We start from the raw sequence: 22,909 nt of genomic DNA on the forward strand, positions 1-22,909 counted from the left end.
CTCCCACTGTGATACTCTGCTCGCAATGATTTGAACAAAATTGAAGAAATAACTATATAAAAAGGTCTGTTGAATTCTGTGGCGATTTGAAATCAACAGGATGAAGAGCCCGTGACAGCAGAAGGTGTAACATTGTCTGTGAGGAATTGCTTTCCAGACTGGAGGTGAGCGGATAGTGCTCAACGTCATTATTCGGAACACCTTACTTCCGTTCAGATATTTTTGAGACGAACTTGTGTACAGAACTGACAATTTCAAAACCCGAAATAAGGCTAAACTGACAATTGAACTCAACAATGCAAAAACCTTGATCTGTATCATTTTCCTGGGCCGTGCGACACCAAGTCACTGTATGATCTCAGCAACACAGTGAGCAAGTGTCTGAAGGAAAATGAGTGCAGTGCCAGAGCGCATACTGGGAGCAACAGTTGACACACGGGGAAGTGAATTCCCCACAACAGGAACACTTCTAAACAGCGGACTGTGGTGGAAGAATTCAGAGGGGTTTACACTTTGGAATTTGATGCCAGAGACACAATGGAGACCTGTCATTGAGTGTGTTTAAGATGAAGATATTAAGATTTCTACATTTGAAAAACAAAATAAAAAGCTCATGGGTTAGTGAAGGCAAATGTTGAAGTTGTATATTTTAACAATCTACCCATCTTTGCAATAAGAACCTCACTACTTGCCTCACTCGGGATCAAAACCATTAGTGAAGATGATCGCGTAATCGCAGTTACCAGCCATGGAATCAGAGAAACTCGGTTTCCCAACCGTTAAGGTACAGCCAGGAATGTGGAGGTAAGCATTAATGTGTTGCTCAAAGTGCTGCAGATGACCAGTGCATGGTATCTCTGTGCCGGTATAGTGGGCTGTGCTGTGCCGAAGGTTTAGGTCTGAGCCTCACATGGAGCAGCTTCAATTTGTCGTCGGGTCGAGGGGTACGGATGGAAGGTGATATTGAGCAAAGCCAAGCTGGAAACTACCAGCTTTTGTGGATTGAATAACGACCTTTTCTGGATAATGACTCCTTGATCAACAAACATACTGCAAATATTTAAAACGTGAAGAGACATTCGTGGAGAAAGAGCTGAAGGTGATTTTTCAGCAGATGGTGACGTTTCCCATGTGCACTGCGTTAAATCCCGGGAAAATAGATGTTGAGCTGGTTTCATGTTATGCAGTTTGTTGCAAACTCGCAAAGTTCATTGTAATAATCAAAAAAAAAGATTGGTCGCATAGGACCCTCTGAATATTGTATTCAATTTTAGTCTGAGCATCTTTCAGATGAAATGGTGTGCTGTTGAAAAACACAAAAAAAGACAGAGTAAAGTTTTTGGTGGAGATAAGAAAGCATGAAATACACCTGACATCATGTGAATGTGTTCAAATCTTTAAAGTAGGTGTTGCGTCTCTAAGTGACGATTCAATTGCTACTCATTTGGATGTAACTTCTGTCTGCAGTTATTTTAGGGCATCAGCCCCATTTTCAATGCTTCACCTTGAATAATACGCTGCACCTTTCAAGTCCATGAACTCAATCTTATTCAGTTGTGCGTGTTCGTGAAATGCCTTTGTGTCTGAAAAAAAAAACAAATTCGAAATTAATCCACACCCACACTTTTCCTTTCTTTCAATGATAAATTCCCTCCTTGTATGTCAGTTCGTGCGTCTTTTAAAACACTCTGAGATCAGAAATCTACGTTTTATTTCCGGAAATTCATCCAGATTTTCAATAACTTTGTTGAATGGAAGAAACTCTCATCCAATCTTTCCTTAATCATTCACTAGTCGTTTTGAAGCCCTAACTGAATTGGTAGGTTCACTCGAAAGAGGGAGCTTCCCCGATTTAGTCACTTCAAACCTCACATTATGTGAAAATCTCTTTTGTTTCCGTTTAAGCTTGCGTGTTTCTGGTGCAGCAATTCCACATCTCGTGAATAAACTCCTTCATTCTCTATCATACCGATGAAACCATTTATATCCTTGCTGATGATTTTATGTCTCAGTAAACCCCGTCCCTGGGATTCCTAATATATTGCTATCCAGGAAGCAGCGTTTGTGCCCTTTATAAACTCTTCACATGTCTTTGGTGGAGAACGAGGTCAAGGATTACACTGAGGGTGACCGATTTCACAGTTACGCGATGAACTCTTTGCTTTTTATATATGATTACACTAAATCTCCATGACCTGATGAGTCTCAGATATTTCTAAAGGTAACTGACGTTCAAATACATCATAGTAGGACTATAGATATTCAATTGCGGACTAGTTCTGGACAGTAAATATCATTGCCAAAGGCCACCATAGATCTGAATTCAATACTTTTCACACAGTAATTATCGTAGCTATTGTGTATCGTATTTCTGTGTTCTTGCCCACTTTGTCCAACACGACATGTGTCCTTTTATTGAGTTCTACTGAATGATTAATTTGTGAATGGAGACTTTCCCTTCACCTCTTATTCGAAGCCCCATGGATCATTAAATAATTGTACTCATATGCTTGCAGAGGACAGTCCTGCCATTACAGGGATGAATCAGTGAACTTTCCCCCGTATCCTCGAAGGCAAGGATTTCCTTCTACAGTTTAGGAGATCATTACAGCACTGAATCCCATGTGTGCGTTCATTAAAACTAAAACAGTTGCAGAAAGACTAAGATTTTCAGACTGAGATTTTGCAATCTGCTTGCATTGCTTGTACCAAAACTTACATTCCACATTGTACTATGTTTGTGAATGATAGCATTTTCTGAATCTTCAGCAATGATATTTAAATTTTATCAGAACACCATCATTCACTGTTCTCTCTTTCCCTTCCGGTTCCCCATTTAATATCCTGTATTCTCTCAGTTTATCTTACTTTTCAACAATTCAAACAATCTCGCTCCTGATTACCAATCCGAGAGAGTACCATAAATTTGTCAATTTATATGCAATACAGATGAAGGGCGCGGTGACCAAGTGGAAAGGCATTGGTCACATGAACTAAGTAGCAGTAGCGGGGTGGTGGTGTTTATACCATCCCCGCGGACTGAGCTGTCTCCATTGGTAGATCATCACACATTAACAGTGAAGATCTTTTGATGTCATCCTCGAAGGTACATGCTACAAAAAGCTGAAGACTGCGGGAAACTGTTGTGGTCAGCGCTAACACAGAGGCCGAGGGGAAACTGGTGGACCCATAAACTAGAAATTGATGAATTAAAAGATTATTCTTTTTCGAAGAATCCGATTGAGACCATCATCTTAACACCTCCTGGGGGGAAAATGGACGTGGGTGAGCGGACATTCTCAACTGGTTCCAGCATTTACAATCTTGGTCCGTGTGACAACAAAAGGAGAAACCTGGAATTGTTTTTCTTGCTTCTGAAAAACCGGTTCTTAAATTTTGAAGAGTTTAGATATTTCTTCCTGGTGTTCATGAAATGATCAAGAGCAGAGAAGGGTTCCCTGAGTATGGTCTGGCTTCTGGGTTATGGACCCAGGGCCCTCCACTGTGATATTCTGCTCACATGATCTGAAAACACACAAATAAATGACTCAGTGACAAGATCTGCTGAATCGGATTCGGTGAAGAACAGAAGTCGATTGAATGAAAAGAGCCATAAGAGTGGGAATGTAGCAAATTACTTTCCAGACTCGAGGAGAGTGCATCATGCTGTTTCCAGGTGTCAATATCTGTACAAGTAGACTGAATCAGCCTTGGGTGTTATTGTACTGCATCTTTTGTATAATGGTGCAAAAGCACGAAATTTTGTACAGGGGGACAACTTCAAAATCCTCAATGAGGCAAAACACACAAATGTGGTAAACAACAGAGTAACCACACAAACTGGTGTTACATCATGTGGTAAGCTTTCCTGCTCATATTTCGCTCAAAATCGCATTCCTGAGTATCAGATTCGAACAGTGAATGGTGTATGACAATACAAACTGCTCTGATATCACAACTTCAGCATTTCACACGCCCCATTATGTACGTCTGCCAATTGTAATTGATCACTCATTGTGTTATTTCTGCACACGTAAAGAAGAAATTACCTTAAGAACAACAGCCATGTATGTGACTGGGATTTGACACCTGCGACTCCACTTTCAAGGAACTAAGAACCTGGACCTTAACAGTAAGTGCAAAAGTCCTGCTAAGGTTTGCTTTCTCAAAATGCAGCACCTCGCATTAATTTGAATTAAACTCCATAACTTTTCTTTAATCATGTTTAGTTAGCTTCTCAGAATGCCCAACTGTGTTAGTCAGAATTACCTCACTCCAGCTATACAATAAACGAAATGTGTTAGTTCCCGTTGTTGTTCTACTTCTGTCACAATGTATTTTACCTAATTCTACTTAATATTATTCTACTGTCACTATTAGGTATTCTACTGCCACCTGTGCTACAATGATCTTCCATCCCAGACTAACCTGTCATGATAAGATATTCAGCTACCCCATCTGTCACAATGTTTTCCTGTCCAAAGCTGACTCAACTAACCGCTGATTATGTATATAATGTCATATCCTGCTACAAGCGTCTCAAGCAGGTTGACTCTACTATCAATTAATTATTTAAAGTCATGCCCTTCCCATTTATTGTCACGACTTGTCCCAACCTACCATGATGATATTTAGTAGGGAGTTTGACTTGACTAATTGTTATTATCTCAGCCTGCCATTGTAACATTTCAGCCTCAGTCTGACTCTGCTAATTGTTGTAGGAGCATTCCACTATTCTTATCCCATCCTGCCACAGCGGTCCCATCTACCCCAGTGACCTTTTGACGCGTGTAGCATTCCGCAGACCCCTTGTAACAGATTGCACGTAGTTTCCGTGCCTTTACCCTTCCCATGCTTTCATGCTCTGTATTTTCTGTACGGAGTTCGGATCTTTCATCAGACATCTGTTTATCTTCACTCCATTTTCCAGTACTGGTCCTTATCCATGTGTGCTCTAGCTTCTCAAGTATTCGGCTAAATACACATGAAATGTTTTCATGACTCAAAGCTTTACCACACGTTCAAACAGTGAGTTCCAATTATACAATACTCTCAGAGTGAAAACGTTCTTCCTATATCTCCTCTGAGCACCCTCTCCCTTGCGTTTAACGGATATCCCTGGTTGTTAACTCTTCCCATAAGAAGTTTGTTCCGATCACACATACCGATCCCCTTAATGTGCACTTTAATCAATTCCTCACTCAGCCTTCTCCGCTCCCAGATAAAGAGCCTGAGCAGAGCTCGTCTATCTTCGCCATGGCGATCGTGTCGCGCTGGAAAAGTATAGCAGGTCAGGCAGCATCCGAGGAGCAGGAGAATCGACGTTTCTGACATAAGTCTTTAATCAGGAATGAGTCTTGTGGGTGGGGACTGAGAGATAAATGGGAGGGGGTTAAGGTTGGATGCAAGGTAGCTGGGAAAGCGAATGTTCGATGGAGCCGGGGAGAAGGTGATAAGTCAGAGGGGGAGAGATGAATTGGCAGACTAGTGAACAAAGAAGAACAAAGAACACAGAAGATTTACAGCCCAGGAACAGGCCCTTCGGACGTCGAAGGCTGAGCTGATCCAAATCCAATGTCTAAACCTATCACCCAATTGCTAAGCATCTGTATCCTTCTGCATCCCACTTACTCTTGCATCTGTGCAGACGCACCTGAAATGAATCTACTATGATTGCCTCTCCTACCTCTTCTGGCAACACGTTCCAGGCACATACCACCCTCAGTGTAAAATGCTTCCAACGTCTATCTCTCTTAAACTTTTCACCTTTCACCTAGAACGCGTGACCTCTCAGTATTGAATCCCTCACCTTGGGAAAAAGCTTACCTCTATCTTCCCTGACTAGAGCCTTCATGATTCTGTCGATCAGGTCCCCCTCAATCTCTTTTTTTAAATGAAAACAAACTTAACCAACTCAACCTCTCTTCTGAGCTAGCATCTTCCATACCAGGCAACATCCTCATAAACCTTCTCTGCACCCTCTCCTAAACGTCCATATCGTTTTGGTAATCTGGTGACAAGAACTGTACACAGCATTCTAAATGCAGTTGAACCAAAATCTTGTATTATTTAGCATGACCTGTCAGCTCTTACAATCAATGCCCCGTCTGGTGAAAACAAGCATGCCATTTGCCTTCTTGTCCACTCGATCCAGCTGTGCAGCCACCTTCAGGGTACAAAGAACCTGAACTCCCAGATCTCTCTGCTCATCAACTTTACCCAAGGCTCCTCCGTTTACAGTATGCTTGTCTCTAGAATTAGACTTCCCAAAATGCATCATCTCACATTAGCCTGGATTCAACTCCATCTGCCACTTCTCCGCTCAACTCTCCTGTCTATCTCTATTCTCCTTCAGTCTTTGACAGTCCCTATGCTTTCTGCTACTCCAACAATCCATGTGTCATCTGCAAATGTAATGGCGATATTTGGACTAGCAACCCTTAGGGATTGGAGCATTGCAACTGCTGGTAATTAAATTCAATGAATAAAATCTGGAATATAAACCCGCTCAGAGGAAGAGTGACAAAAAGACTTAATTTGCTGAAAACCCATTCATTTATGTCCCTTCAAAAGGGAAATCTGCCTTCCCTAAAGAGACCTGCCAACATATAACTCCAGACCCACAATAGTACGGTTCACCCCTAAATTCCCTCTGACTCAGTTCAAGGAGAGTTAAGGATGAATAACAACTGCTGTTCAGTCTATTATGGCCACACTCCTGGGGAGAATAAGGAAGGATAAAAAAGATACATGGTGATGGAGAAAATTGGGAGTCGTCTCAGCATGGTCTCAAATTGAGCTGATTATCCACACGAAATAGACACAAGGATACCCACGCCTCCATGAAGTCAGGTCCATGGGGGCGGGGTCTGTCGGAAAGGATTCAATTACCCGCTGAAATGTAAACTCACTTCCTCAGTCACAATGTGGGCAGTTCATTCACCACTCCCACATGTGAGAAAGAATCATTCAGGAGACCAACGTGCAGAATTACTATCAGGATTACAAATGGTAGCAAGAGTACGATTCTGCTGTTATTGCAGGTGTCCATCCCATCCATCAATGAACTGGATGCCTGATTCCAATGGAGTACCACTGTTTCCTGATGTAAATCAATAATTCAAACTTAGTTGTAGGCTTCATGTTTAGAAGTTTACACACGATGCAACAATTGGTCGTGTAGGTGACTGTGATGAATAATACGAGGGACGCAGGGATGTATCAAAAAGGTGGAAAGGAAAAAAAACGGAGAATGGAGTTGAATCCAGACCAGTAAGTGGTAATGAATTTGTGGAGGTGTAACAATAACAGTGAGGATTCTGAGTGGTGAACAGGAACAAAGATCTTGGAGTAGACATTCACTGATCTCTGAAGATTGTTGGACAGGGAGATCAGTTGTTCGAGAGGCTTTATAGATATTTTCTATTGTTGACTACAGTCTGTGAATGATATTCGATCTTTAGCAACCGCCAGTTTAGGAAACACCAAAAGGAATGAGCACAAGTCTGGTCATTGCAATAATCAACATATTTTACAATTGTAATATAAAAGGCGGAGGGCTCAAGTATAACTCTTTGCCCATCAAGACCGCTTCACCACTCAATGAATTTACCACTGCTTCCTCTCCAAGTCATGATGGTACGTGCCTTGTAGGGTAATTCATAAATGGTGACGTTTCAGTGCATCTTCAACCTTGTCCTTATATTTGGTACAGTCTTTGAGCTTTGAAGGTTCTGTCAACAAAGCCTGGTTGACTTACTTCAGTGAATCTTCTCGGTGGCGTACTCTGCTGCAATTGTGCCTCAGCAGTTAAGGGAATAAATATTCAGGAGTTTTACAATGTACAGTTAAGTGACTGTATTGTCGTGAAGGGTGTCCTGGTCCTTCAGTGATATTGCAGCAGCACCCACCGAGGCAAATGGAGAGAGTCCTGTTAAACATCGAACGTGTGCGTTGCGGACGATGTAGACTTCACGGAAACAAGAGTTGAGTTAATAATCAAACAAAAACGACCGACAGACATGTTTTTGTCATCATTTTTTATTTGGGTGGTCAGGTTCCAATTCTCCTAAATACTCGCTCTCAGGACGATTACACGTAGGAAGTCAGTTACAATGAAGCCATTGAATGCCAATCGAATATGATTAGATTATCATTTGTCAGAGTTATCATTGCTGTAATTGGTCCTTCTGTGGATCAATCCGATTACAATCGCTTTCTGATTTCAAGTTCCAATTCCCATCTGCACCTGATATTTCAACCCGTTTCCTCACATAAATGTCTCCACATGCCTTCATTACATGTAAGGACGCTGCAGAGGACAGCACAGATTTGCGAGGATGTTGCCAACTCTGTATAAAATGGAGCTTCGTGAAATGATTGGTTAGGCTGGGATTATTCTCCTCGAAACAAAGGAGGTGGAGGGGAGCTCTATAATTACATAATAACATTTATAAACGCTCAATATTCGTGGAATCTTGACAGGGAAGATACGGGCGGGTGGTTTGCCTTAGGCTGTGAGGAGAGCACCAGAGGACAAAATCTCAGAATTACATATTGCCCATTTAATTCAGAATTGAGGAGTAGTTTCTTTGCTCAGGGGCCAAACAATCTGTGCCATCTGTGCTGTTGGGTATTTCCAAACTGTGCTAGATAGTTAATCAGAAAGAAGATGAAAATTTGTTGAGTTAAGTGAGCAGAAAGGAGTTACAGATTATTGGGGCGGCACGGTGGTTCAATGGTTAGCACTGCTGCCTCACAGCACCAGGGTCCCAGGTTTAACTCTAGCCTCGGGCAGCTGTCACTGTGGAGTTTGCACATCATTCCAGCGTTTCCGTGGGTTTCCTCCCATAGCCCAAAGATGCGCGTTCATGTGAATTAGCCGTGTTCAATTGCCCGTAGTCAGATGGGAATGGGTCTGGGTGGGTTACTCTTCGCAGGGTTGGTGTATACTTGTTGGGCCGAAGGGCCTGTTTCCATGCTGTAGAGAATCTAATCTAGATCAATCATGAGTTCGTTGAATGGTGGAACAGACTCCATGGGCTGAATGGCAAATTTCCATTTGTTTAACATTTGGTCGAACGCCTTATTTTATTCATAAGTTCAGAATTGTGGGGGGATGGGATGAAGTGATAGAAAAGGTTTATTAAACAGATGAGACAGATCAGGAACAAGATTCATAAACTCAGGAAGACGAAATGTGCTGTGACGTGGGGACAACAAATGACACTGGGCACAGCACAGGTGGCTGTTTACAGAAGCTGTGAATGCTGAAGAAAGTTGGTAGACCTTAGACAGTTGGCAAGTCAGTGATCACGCTGGATGATGGATCGTTGTATGATTCACACACAGTAGAAATTTGTGAAAGAATGAAAGGTTCGTTTCAGTGGAGATGTTTTCTGCGATTCCAATTCCGAGTGACTGTTTGAAATACTGATCAGGTATTTGTGTGAAGTGTCAGGTTAAAATACTCATGAACAACCCCACTGGATAAACTTGTGCTCCCGTTCTCTTGTTATTTGTTTCTCTTTCTTTCGATGCAAATTCATAGAAAGACAAGATGGAATGTGGGGCAGAAAGAAAAATGCGTTCCTTCTCATTACACGAATTTAATGTACAATTGAATAGAATGACTGCTCTCACTCTTCATTTCGACTTTAATGTGGTGTCGATTATTCCTGAATCTCCCGTGCAGTGAAGGGCAAGAACAAGATTCTCGATCCAGTGTATACCAGAGTTGTGAGGTGCAAAGAAAATCTGCTGGAGCGGTTTGTGAAGTTAGCAACCAGAGTATGACTCGAACTCGTGAATGTGGAGCACAGCGGTATAATAACATAACACCATAATCGTTCAGTCTCCTCTGCACATTTTGTGGAGGGGTGACATGTGACCTCATCAGGGTACATGTGGTGAAAGTGAAGGATGAGAAATTTGCAGAGCGGAATCAAATCCACACCATTGTGTTTCTGCTTGCATCAGAATTATAATAACAGCAAATTCCAATAAATAGCCATGTTCGTCAAAATGAATAGCTGTCATTGATACATTCTGATCAGAATTGTGTCAGGATGAATCAGAGAACAAGAATTTTCCGTCATATTCACACCTACATTTGACGCATAGTTTCTTCAGTCACTTTCTCTCTCACGTGAAGAAGGAGCCATGGAGAGGGAAATAAAGGCGATGTTGTTGCTCAATGGCCTTTCTCATATGGCTGAACCTGAATTGGATTAAATCGCGAGAAACGCTGTTTTGTTCGTTTCATTTTAACTTTGCTGCAACCTCACAATGTTCATTCTAATAATCGGAAGGGAATTAGATTTATCTCATTGGAACGATTGATGTTGTATTCAAACTTGCTCCGACTTTATTTCAGCTTAAGGAAAATACTGCTTAGAAAATCAGAGTGTTAAAATGCAAAAGAAAACCCACCAGTTTTGTTGCTCGTTGCTTTGGCAGATTTCACCGAGTATAAAATGGACCAAACATCATGGTGTTTGTCCTCACCGCTTTAACGCATGTGATTAAAGCAGGACGTCGATCTCAACTGGTCACTTCTTATTCATTATGTAATATCTTCCCTTCAGAATAAAAAAAAATCCACTCAGTTCCATTTACAATGCTTCAGGTAGAATATTATGCCAAATCTTTGAAAATCCAGAGTTTTTGGAACCGAATCTTATTCAGCTGCACACGTTCACAAAATTTCTTTCCATTTAAAGTCAACCCACTTAGACATTGTTTCCCCGAAACTTCTGACCGACTACGCCCCACCCCTACACCTTTACCGAGACACACGCTGTCGCCCTCTTGTGAAATTTATTGCTTGTATATCAACAAATGTGCCTTTCCAAATATTTTGGAAAACAGATTCTCGGAGTGACAGCGATTCTGCTCTCATCATTTCTTTGTCCTTCAAAGGTTTTATCAAAGGGTTTGAATGTCTGACGTCTAGATGTTTACTCACTTGAAATAGGGAATTTTCCACCTATTTACTCTGTCCAAACTTTTCATAACATGAAAACCCCCGATTAGGTCTTTCTTGGTTCAGGGATAACTGTTCTAAATTTTCGAAGACAGCAAGTGAATAAAATCTCATCCTCAGTACACCCCGTCAGCATCGACTCTAGTGGCTTTACCCCCAGTAAAAAGCATCATTACCCTCTCCGATAGAATCACAGAATCCTACAGTGCTGAAAGGGCATTTCAGTCAATCGAGCCAGTGTCGACTCTCTGAAAAGCATCTTCACCAAGACCTAGTTCTCCTCCCTATTCCCGTATATTTCACCAGAAGAAGAGGCAACCCTCCCCATTATGATGACAAATAAACCTGTGGGACGATAACCTGGCGTCCTGTGACTTCTGACCTTGTCCCCGCTATACTTAATTCACTTAATTTACTGAAATCATTCCCTGGATACGACAGGGCAATTTAACTTGACCAATCAACATAACCCTCAGACCGAACAGCAGTGCGAATTACTGAGCCAATGTTCCATTATAGTGAGCAAAACCTGAATCATTTTTAATGGTTTTATACACTGGTAACTCAGCCACATCAAAGCAAATCAACCCAAATTCAACACTTCAATCCGGAACAAGTCTGCCAAATGTTTTTTTTTTCTTTCCAACACTGTAACAAGGTGCAGTTTGCAGAAGTCACATGTTTGCACTTTCACAGACAGTCTGCCTCCCTGAGAGCTGCAGCCTTTTCCCACCTTGATTCAGGCAGCACTGTCCTTCCTGTGACATGCCCCATCGAGAATGGAAGGACAGGTATCAATACCCGCACTTGGGAATGGAGCGACAGTTTTAAAATATTTACACTGTCCCCAGTGGAGAATTGAGTCCTGTGACAGACGGGGACACGAACCACTATACTACCGAGACCAAGAGTCTCAAAGGAGGCCCTTCAACCAATTGTGGCGACACTTGTCAAAAACAACTGCCTAATGAACTGAATCCCATTTCACAATGTTTATCCCACAGCCTTATATGTCATGGCATCACAAGTTCACATCTGAATGTTTATTCAGGTTCTAAGGGTTTCTGCCATTCTGAACAATGCAGACAGTGTATTCCAAATTCCAACCACCCACTGGCTTATAAAGCACTTTTGCACATCTTCTCAAACCATTCTGACTTTCTTCTTAAATCTCTGCCCCCTGCTAATCCTCCATTAATGGGAAGCTCGTTCAGTCAACCCTGTCCATACCCTAACACAATCATGTCTCCTCAACATCTCCTTTACACTGCGACAAACACTCCACTCTGTCCTGTCTTTCTTCACAACTGAAACTCTTCATACCAAACAATGTCCCGGTAAATATCTCCTACGATTTTCTCAGTGTGATCACATCCCTGTGACTTGCAAAACTGCAATCAACACTCTTGCTTGAGCCTAATGAGCATTTGTTTTAAAATTTCTGGATTAGGATGAGAGCGATTCTGGCTAAGCCGAATTTATTACCCATTCTGAATTGCTCAGAGGGAAATTGAGACTCAACCATATTGTTCTGAGTCTGAAGTCACATGCAGGCCAGACCAAGTAAGGACAGCAGATTCCTTCCTGAAATGACATCAGTGAACCAAATGGTTTTTTATTCAACAATTGTCAATGGATCTATCGTAATCATTCGATTCTTCATTGCAGACATTTGCTGAATCCAAATTTTACAATCTGGCATGGTGGGATTCAAGCCCGAGTACCCAGACTATTACCTCGGTCTCTGAATTATCAGTCCTATGAAATTACCACAAGACCAACACAGAAAACCGCAAAAGCTGATCTTTTCCAATAAAATGTCTTTTCACCAAAACTGCCCTGGGTATTTTCCATGAGCCTGACGCTCCAATTGTCTCTGTCCTATATCAGTAAAAGCTGCTACATGGGGATTGATTTCACAACCGCGGTATCCAAATGGATCGATTTGTTTGAAGGCCCCGTTGATGGGATTGGGGCACGTTCACCCAACAACAGTAACCGCAGCAGCAGCACAGACAGAACAGTATGAATGTGAAAGAGAGTGATAGATTGTGCATTGCCTCAGAGAACTGGGAGGAGGGACGGAAAGGAGGTTGAATAATCGTGGGAAGGACCAGAATCTCTGACAACGGGCGTGTTTGAATCCTGATATATGACACGCAGAGATGTAAGAGAGCGGAATTTGAAGGTAAAATAATTAATTTCTTAGCATGTGTCACAAAAAGGACAACGGAAAGAACACTTAGTGCCGTAATTTGGTTTCAAATCGAGTTTGCCGTGATCACAATGCAAAATACCGACAACCACGATCACAGTAACCACAGAACAGGATGTTTGCAAGCAGCAATAAGTATACTAGCAGAGGAAATGTTCGGAAGAACAGCACATGTACAATATCAGTACTCAGCAAACAGTGACAGACATGTGGGAACTGACAATGAGCTGGATCTTTCATGTCGATGTCCTCAGAGGCTGTAGAGATCACTTGAATAAGAACGTTGAAAGATGAGATTGATCGATTTCGACAAAACAACAAAGACTCGGGGGACAGGACAGGATATTGTTGAAATGTAAGCTTCAATAGCATTTTAGCTTAACATCGGCACAGCTTCCCAGATCCAACCGGAAATATGGATGGGTATCAGTGCGCAGAGTTACCAGTGATGCAATAGGTGAGCGTGTGATGGTACAGAGGCTCAAGAAATTCCTTGGTTGAATGTGCTCCTGCTCAAGGAATGGTTGTCCCCGTTTATACTATCAAAGCGATTTCCGGTGCATCTTTCTAAGACAGCTGAGTGGCAAAAGTGGAGCGTGTTGAGCCCTTAACTTTGCAATGGTGGGTTTAAAAGATGATTTTACTGTTTGGATCTGTGTTTCCGACACTGGCGGTGGCAGCTACATTTGCTCGCATCAGCTCAGTATCAGTTTCTTCCACACAGTCAAGACTTCAACCAGGAGAAGTTGGTGTTGGGATGATATTTTAAACTAGTCATCCTTGGGGGTTGGGACACGGAAACGGTGATGTTTACGTTCGACAAATAAAACTTGAAATACAAGCCTGACCTCAGGAACAGAGATCATGACTTTAAGCCATACACTTTATGTTGTACCAAAATGCAATACCTTCCATTTATCCAGATTGAACTCCATGTTACATTTTTCAGTACAATGACTCATTGGATTAAGATCCTTTTGAAACTTAGATAATCTTCATCACTGCCTACAATTCTGGTGTCGACTGCAAACATATGAAGCATGCCAGCTGTGAGTTCCACTGTTTTCTCATGTAGATCAATGATTCCTATTTACTTGTAGTGGGCGTGATTTAGCAGTGTGCAGATAATACAACAGTTAGTCATGCAATTAACCATGAGGAAGAAAGCCGCAGACGACAGGGAGATATTAAACAATTGGAAATAAAAATGGTGAAAGCAATTCCTTCCAGGGAAGTGGGTGATAGTGAAGCAAAATTAAACTTCAAACCAGCTGCCCCCGCTCCAGTTGTGGCACTCAGCTGTCTCAGCAAGATGCACTGTAGATTGCTGTTATAACCGGGAACAGATTTTCCCTTCTGCCCCGCCTTTGACCAGAAGCACTCCCAACCTCGGAATTGCTTGCGCCTCTAAACCATCATAGAAACCATGCATTCTCCGGTTGATTCACTTGAGCCATCGAGTATCTCTGCGACCTCATTCCCATCTCGATTTCAAGTTGCATCTTCGCGACTGCGCCACTCAGGTCCTCTGATTTTGGGGCTGGGAACTGGAATTATGTGGCAAAAGGGGTTACGACCTTGTGTGGGGAAGCTCGTGAAGTAACCGATGTTAAACTTCATTGCTATTGAAATATACATTTCAACAAAAGCTTGGTATAAACAATGACTGCAGATGCTGGAAACCAGATTCTGGATTAGTGGTGCTGGAAGAGCACAGCAGTTCAGGCAGCATCCGAGGAACAGTAAAATCGACGTTTCGGGCAAAAGCTCTTCATCAGGAATACAGGCAGAGAGCCTGAAGGGTGGAGAGATAAGTGAGAGGAGGGTGGGGGTGGGGAGAAAGTAGCATAGAGTACAATCGGTAAATGGGGGAGGGCATGAAGGTGATAGGTACGGCGGGGGGGGGAGGGTGGAATGGATTGGTGGAATAGATGATAGGCAGGTTGGACAACACAGGATAAGTCATGGGGACAGTGCTGAGCTGCAAGTTTGGAACTATGGTGAAGTGGGGGAAGGGGAAATGAGGAAACTGTTGAAGTCCATATTGATAACCTGGGTTGAAGTGTTCCGAGGCGGAAGATGAGGCATTCTTCCTCCAGGTTTATGGTGGTGAGGGAGCGGCGGTGAAGGAGGCCCAGGACCTCCATGTCTTCGGCAGAGTGGGAGGGAGATGTGAAATGTTGGGCCACAGGGCTGTGTGGTTGATTGGTGCGGGTGTCCCAGAGATGTTCCTAAAGCGCTCTTCCTGGAGGCGCCCAGTCCCCAAATGTACATAGAGTGCACCGGGAGCAACGGATACAATAAATGATATTGGTGGATGTGCAGGTAACAAAAGCTGCACTGTCTCCGGAGTCCTTGATGTTTGGGAGAAATCTATTTATCTCAGCCCTCAACACATTAATGATGGAATCAACACAGCCACTGGGGAACCGATGTTAAACAGTCAGACCATTCTGAGTTCCCACATTTCTGCTACTGTTCACTAAGCACTGATCGTACGCATTTGGTGCTCTGCCTAACATTCCTTATAATACTGTACTTAGAGCATGCACTTACTGTGTTCGTTTGTGGGGTGCTGTGGTCGTATAGTGGTTAGTACTCTGCGTTGTGGCCGCAGCAACCTCGGTTCGAATCCGAGTCACAGCAGTAATCGTTCTGTGTGTCCCAGTCTTTTGTGAAACACAAAGGAATCAATTGTTTTAAATTCATGATTTTCTCCAAGGTGATTTTTTTTCCTCCAAGTTCTGCTCGCTCACATCTCTGTGTTTCATATGTCAGAATTCAAATCCACCCGTTCTCTGAGATTTCTTCCCTCCTACGATCACTAACTGAACTTTTCATCCCATACCCCCATTTCATTAATTTGGAGATGTCGGTGTTGGACGATGGAGTACAAAGTTAAAAATGACCCAACAGCAGGTTATGGTCTTATAGGTTTAATTGAAGCACTAGCTTTTGGAGCGCTGCTTTTTCATCATGTGTTTGTGGAGTAATTTCCCATTTCATTAAGGCATCGCAGAATCTATTACAGACTCTCCCATTGATACCGATCAGTCTGTGTGGCTGGGGTCACTGTTGCTGGGTGAACGTGCCCCAACCCCACCATCGGGACCTGCGGACCATTTGATCCATTTGGTTACCACTGTTGTGAGATCAATACTCATGTAGCAGCTTTTACTGATACGGACCAGATATTATTGGGGGGGGGGGGGGGGGGGGGTGGGGAGTGGAGGTCAAGCTCAGGAAAATGGCACAGAACAGTATCGGGGAAAATCGACTTAATTGGATCAGATCAGTTTCACTGCTTTTCTGCAATGGCCGAGCGCTATTACAACGGAACACTGAACTGTTAATTCAGACACCAGGGACCTGGGTTTGACTCCGACCATGCTCGGTGGTAGAATTGGGATTCAATAAATATCTGGAATTACGAATCTAATAACTCCTATATTTCCATGTTCAATTGATGAAAAAAATAACAAAACTATCTGACGTCATTTAAGGAATGAAACTGCCATTCTTACCTGCTCGGGCCTCCATGTGACTCCAGACTCACGACAATACGGTTGAGTCTCAATTACCCGCTGTGCAATTTGGTATAGCAATCAATACTGCCGAGCCAGCGACGCCCTCATACTGTAACAGAATAGAAAAAAACGTTCATTAGGCCCCAGCTAGATTACTGTGTGCAGTTCTGCAATTCAGAGTACTGCATGGATGTGATCGTACTGGGAACGTTGCAGGAGAGATTCACTGGGATGTTGTCTGGGCTGAAGAGTTTCAGTTGTGAGGAGAGATTGGACAGACTGGGGTTGTTTGTCGCTGAGCAGAGGAGATTGGAGAAGACATGACTGAGATGTACTAAATACTGAGGGATATGGATAGGATAGACTCAAAGAAGCGTTTCTTATTGATGGAGCGATTGAACACTGGGGCCAAGAGATTTCGGGAAAACGCAGAAAAGTTTGAGTAGATTTGCGGAAAGGGTCATAGAGGCGGAAATCATTCGAACCTTAAAAAAAATTGAGATGTTGATTTGCGATGTCAAAACATGTAAGATCATGAGCTAAACGATGGAAAACTTGATTCAGGTCGTTAAGCAGTTGTGTTTGACAAGTGCGGCCACAACAGGCTGAAGGGCCTCCTTCGACGTTGTTGCCCTCCACAGTATTGTGATTAGTGTCCCCACCTGTCACAGGGCTCAATAATCCGCTGGGGGCATCGTAAAGGTTTTAAACCTGTCGCTCTGTTCCCCAGTGAAGGTTATTCATGGCTGGCCTTCCATTCTCATGGGACATGTCACAGCAGGGACAGTGCTGTCTGAATCAGCTGGGGAAGGACTGCAGCTCCTGGGGAGACAGAGTGTCAGTGAAAGTGCAAACACGTAACTTCAGCAAACTGCACATTGTGTTTGTGTTGCAATCAAAACCATTATATAGAGTTGTTCCTGACTGATGTGTTTATTTAAAGCAGGAATCTGAGGAAGAAAACAGAATAAACCCATTCAGATCTGAGTGCACAAACATTTCCAGCAGAACGACTGAGATTATACAGCGTAGAACCGCGTTTGGATGCATTGAATTCGGGTTGGTCGGCGCAGCTTGCTTTCACTAGGCGGAGTTGCCAATGTGTAAAGCCATGACACATGACACAGATAGTGTTCAATGTGATGGTACATTTGCTCAGTGCTTCGCACTGCTCTTAAGTCTGTAGGTTAGGTGGATTGGCCATGTTAAATTGCGCTGATTTGTCCAGGGAGTGAACTCAGTAAGTTAAGTGAATTAGCTATGGGTAACGCAGTGATAAGGTCAGCAGTCACAAGTTGCCAGGTGATTATTCCAGCAGGTTTATTTGAAATCACAAGCCAGAGTCCTGCGGGGATAGAGACGGGAGCTAGGTCTGGTTGAGATGCTGTTCAGAGTTTCCCTCTCGACTCGATTGGCTGAACTGTACTTTCTGAATTGTAGGGAATCTGTGATTCTATCAGAGAGGACACTGCCAGCGTTTACTGGGCTGCTAAGACATTGGAGACGATGCTGACGGCATTTAGTGTGGATGGAGTTTTATTTTATTTGTGTTTTGGAAAATTTGAAACTAAACCAAGGAAAACCGAATGGAAGTTTTCCAGAGTATTTGAGGTTTGGAGAGAGTAAATATGTGGCAAATTCACTTTTTAAAGTTCATACATTTCTGAAAGTCAAGATTTCAAAACCATCGATGTAGGACAAAGAAATAATGGGAGCAGCATTTCTGTCACTCAGACCATCCGTTTCAAAGATATTTGGAAAGGTACATTGAGAGACACACAAGCAGTGAGTTTCAACAGGAGAGAGACAGCCTGTGGCCAGGTAAAAGTGTAAAGGAGGGTGTAGCGGGTAGAAGGTGCGAGGAAACTATATCTAATTTGGACGACTTCAGATGCAAAGAAATATCGAAAACGTCTGTAGCTGAGTAAGATTCAGCAAAAAACTCAGTGTTTTTTTAAAGATTTCTATTAATATTCCACATGAAGCATAATAAATGGAACTGAGCAGATTTGGTATATTGTCAAGGAAAGCTATTCCATAATGAATAGGAAGTGACCCGTCTCTTAGAGATCGATTTCCTGCTTTAATCCCATGCCTTAAAGATGGGAGGACGATCGCCATGATTTTGGGTTCATTTGATACCCATTGAAATCTGCCAAAGTAACTGAGCATCAAAACTGCCATCTTGTTTTGTAGTTCAACATTCTGTTTTTCTCATCAGTATTTTCTTTCAGCTGAAATAAATTCGGAGCAAAATTGAATGCAACATTTAACGTGGACGATCTTGCTCTTGCCCTTCATTGCACCGGAGATGTGTGAGAAATCGGTACATCATCAAAGTCGAAGTAAAGCAATTTGATACTGTTGTAAGTTACATTGGGATAATGAAATGGAGTGCAAACGTTTCTTTTCTCCTTTCATTCCATCTTGACATTCTATGAATTTATGTCGAATGAAAGGGGAACAAATAAGGAAAGATCGAGTGCAATAGTTTATCAAGTGGGATTGTGAATTTTAATGTAATGCTCCACACAAAGTTCTGATCAGTATTTTAAACAGTCAATTGAATTGGAACCGCAGAAAACTTTTCCAATAAAATGAATCTTTCAGTCTTTCACAACCTTTTGCTGTGTGAATCATACCGCGATCCATCATCCAGCGTGATCACCAAGTTGGCAACAATATTAGATCCACCAATTTTCTTTCGCGATCACAACATCTGCACATACCCATCTGCGGTGTGCCCAGTGCCATTTGTTGTATCCAGGCCCCAGCACATTTCCTGTTCATGAACTTATGAGCTTAGTTCCTGATCTGTCTGATCAGATTGAGAAACCTTTTCTATCACTTCATCCCCTCCCCTCAGAATTCTAAAGGTATCAATTAAATAAGGCGTTAGACCAAATGATGTCGGATTGGAAGTCGGCCATTCAGCGCATCGAGTCTGCTCCACCATTCAACGAACTCATGGCTGATCTGATAATCCTCAACTCTATTCTCCAGCATTGCCTCGACAAAGCTTCATCATCTTTCTGGTTCAATATCTGTCTGGAACAGTTTGAAAATACACAACAACTCAGCCTCAACAACAATTTCGGCAAGGAGTTCCACCGATTTACTGGCCCCTGAGCAAAGAAAATACTTCTCAGTCGTGTGCGGCCCGATGGCAAAGTGATTAGCGCTGCTGCCATTCAGCGCCAGAGACCCGCGTTCAATTCCCACCTCAGGCGACTAACTGTGAGGAGTTTGCACATTCTCCCTGTGTCTGCGTGGGTTTGCTCCGGTTTCCTCCCACAGTCCAGAAATGTGCGGTTTAGGTGAATTGGTCATGCTAAATTGCCTGCAGTCTGAGGTGGCGGCTCGGTGTGGACTTGTTGGGCCGAAGGGCCTGTTTCCACACTCATCTAATTTCTGAACTAAGCAGGCAATATCTAATTCTGCTTTCCTCTTACCAGAGGGTGAACCACCAGCCCGTAACTACCCTGTCAATGAATGTTGAACGTTTATAAATGTGATTATAGAGCTCCCCTCCGTCTTCTTTGTTTCAAGGAGAATAATCCCAGCCTAACGAATCATTCCATGAAGCTCCATTTTCTCCAGTGTTGACAACATGTTCATTAATCTCTGCTGTCCCTGCAGCGTCCTTACATATTATTACGGCAGGCGGAGACATTTATGTGAAGAAACGGTTGGAATTTCAAGCACAGACAGGAATTGGAACTTGAAATCAGACAGCGACTGGAATCAGATTGGTCCACACAAGGACGAAATAGAGTAATGAATTCTCCGACAAATGAGAATCTAATCATATTTCATTGAAATTCAATAACTTTACTGTAAACAAATTACCCCGTGTAATCGTCCACAGAGCTATTATTTCAGGGAAAAAAAACTTATAGAAACTGGCGACATAAACACTTTGACAACAACAACATGTTCTTGAGACATGTTTTGATTATAAACTCAACTATTGTTCTGTGAATCCGACATCGTTTGCAAGGCACAAATGAGACGTTAATATAACTCTATCCATTTGCCGAGATGGGTGTAACTTCAATAACACTTAAGGAACTGGACACCGTCCACCACAATGCAGTCACTTGAGTGTACCCTCTTCAACACCTGCAATATTCATTCCCTTCACCGCTAAGGCACAATTGCAGCAGAGTGCACCAACTATAAGATGCACTGGAGTAAGTCATTCGGGCATTTTTGACAACCTTCAAAGCTCAACAGCTGTACTGACTATAAGGACAAGGATGCAACGAAACGCCACCATTTTCAACTTACCCTCCAAGGCCCATAGCACCCTGAGTTGGAAAGGAATCAGTGAGAAAATCATTGGTGAAATGGTCTTGATGGGCAAAGTTGCATACTTCAGCCTTCCATCTTTTATCTTCCAATTTTAAGAAAAATGTTGATTTATGCCATGACCAGACTTGTGCTCAGTCCTTTAGCTGTTCCCTAAACTGGTGATTGCTAAAGTTCTGCTATCATCCACAGCCTGTGCTTAACAGCTCAACAATAGAAAATATCTGAAAATCCTCTCAATCAACTGACTCCCGTCAAGATTAGAGTGGTGTCGGAGAAGCACAGCAGGTCCAGCAGCATCTGAGGAGGAGGAAAAATGGACAAAGGTTTCAGGCAAAGGTTTCAGGAATGAGACTGGGAGCACATGGGATGGAGAGATAAATGGGAAGGGTGTGGGGCTGGGGAGAAGGTAGCTGAGAGTGCTGGAAGTGGTTGTAGGCGCGGGGTAAACATGAAATGTCAGAGAAGAAGGTGGAGTGGATAGGTGGGAATGAAGATACACAGGTGGGACAGGTCAGGCGGACGGTGTTGAGCTGGAAGGTGAGAACTGGGGTAAGGTTGGGGGAGGGGAAATGAGGCAACGGGTGAAGTCCAAATTGATGCCATGAGGTTGAAGGGTCCCGAGGCAGATGATGAGGCTTTCTTCCTCCAGGCATCGGGTTGTGAGGCAGTGGCGATACAGGAGGCCCAGGACCTGCATGTCCTCGGGAGAGTGGGAGGGGGAGTTGAAATGTTTAGCCAAGGGGCACTGGGGTTGATTCTTGCGGGTATCCTGGAGATATTCTCTGAAGTGTTGTGTGAGAACACATCACCTCTCTCCAACTTAGAGGAGACCGCATCGGGCGGAAAGTATACAAGAAATGGCATGTGTGAAAGTGTAGGAGAAACTTTGATGGACGTGGAAGCCTCCATTAGAGTCTTGGACAGAGGTGAGGAGGTCGATGTGGGTGCAGGTTTTGTAATTCCTGCAGTGACAGGGAAATTTATATTTCCCTCCCTACCCCTATCCACTTTTCACAAAGACTCTTTCCTCCACGACTACCTAGTCAATTCCACGCCCTCCAAAAACCCACCCTCCCCTCACGGCACCTTCCCCTGCCACCACAGGAATTGCAAAACCTGCACCCACATCTTCCCTCTCACATCCTTCCAAGGCTCCAATGAGCCTTCCACATCCATCAAATGTCCGTGTGCACTTTCACACATGTCGTTTATTGCATCTGTTGCTCGCGATGTGGTCTCCTCTACATTGGGGCCATCAGACACATTCTCGGAGAGCGCTTCAGAGAACATTTCCAGGGAACCCGCAACATTCAACTCCAACGTCCCATGACCAAAAACATCAATTACCACGTCCCCCGACTCTACCAAGGACATGCAGTTCCTGGGTCTCCTCCACCGCCATTCCCTCACCACCAGACGCCAGATTTTCCACCTCGTGACCCTCAACCCCAGGGCATCAACGTGGTCTTCACCAGTTTCCTCATCTCTCCACGGTCACCTTATCCGAGTTCCAACTTTCTAACTTGCCACCATCCTCCTGACCTGTCCCACTTGTCTATCTTCCTTTCCACCTATCCGCTCCACCCTCTTCCCCGTACTATCACCTTTCACCCCATCTCTATCCACCTCTTGCACTCTCAGCTAAATTCTTCCCAGACCCAGTCCTCCCGTTTATCGCTCCACCCACGAGGCTCCCACCATTTTTCCTGATGAAGGGCGTTTGCCGAAACGTTATTTTTTTTCTGCAACTCGGATGCTGCCTGACCTGCTGTGCTTCTTCAGCACCACTCTAATCTTGATTCTGATTTCCAGCACCTGCAGTACGCACTTCCGTCCATCTGATTCCCCTGTCCATTGATCTTGAATAGG

At 43.3% G+C, this 22,909-nt stretch overlaps 1 non-coding gene across 1 annotated transcript; it reads left to right on the forward strand.

Annotated features, from left to right (window-relative positions):
* Window positions 1-15,773: 15,773 nt before the first annotated feature.
* On the forward strand, window positions 15,774-15,845 carry trnah-gug (transfer RNA histidin (anticodon GUG)). Its single transcript has one exon. It is a non-coding gene; the product is annotated as a tRNA-His (tRNA).
* The last annotated feature ends 7,064 nt before the right edge of the window (window positions 15,846-22,909 follow it).

The sequence above is a fragment of the Chiloscyllium punctatum genome, chromosome 16, assembly GCF_047496795.1.
Source record: "Chiloscyllium punctatum isolate Juve2018m chromosome 16, sChiPun1.3, whole genome shotgun sequence".
NCBI classification, from domain to species: domain Eukaryota; kingdom Metazoa; phylum Chordata; class Chondrichthyes; order Orectolobiformes; family Hemiscylliidae; genus Chiloscyllium; species Chiloscyllium punctatum.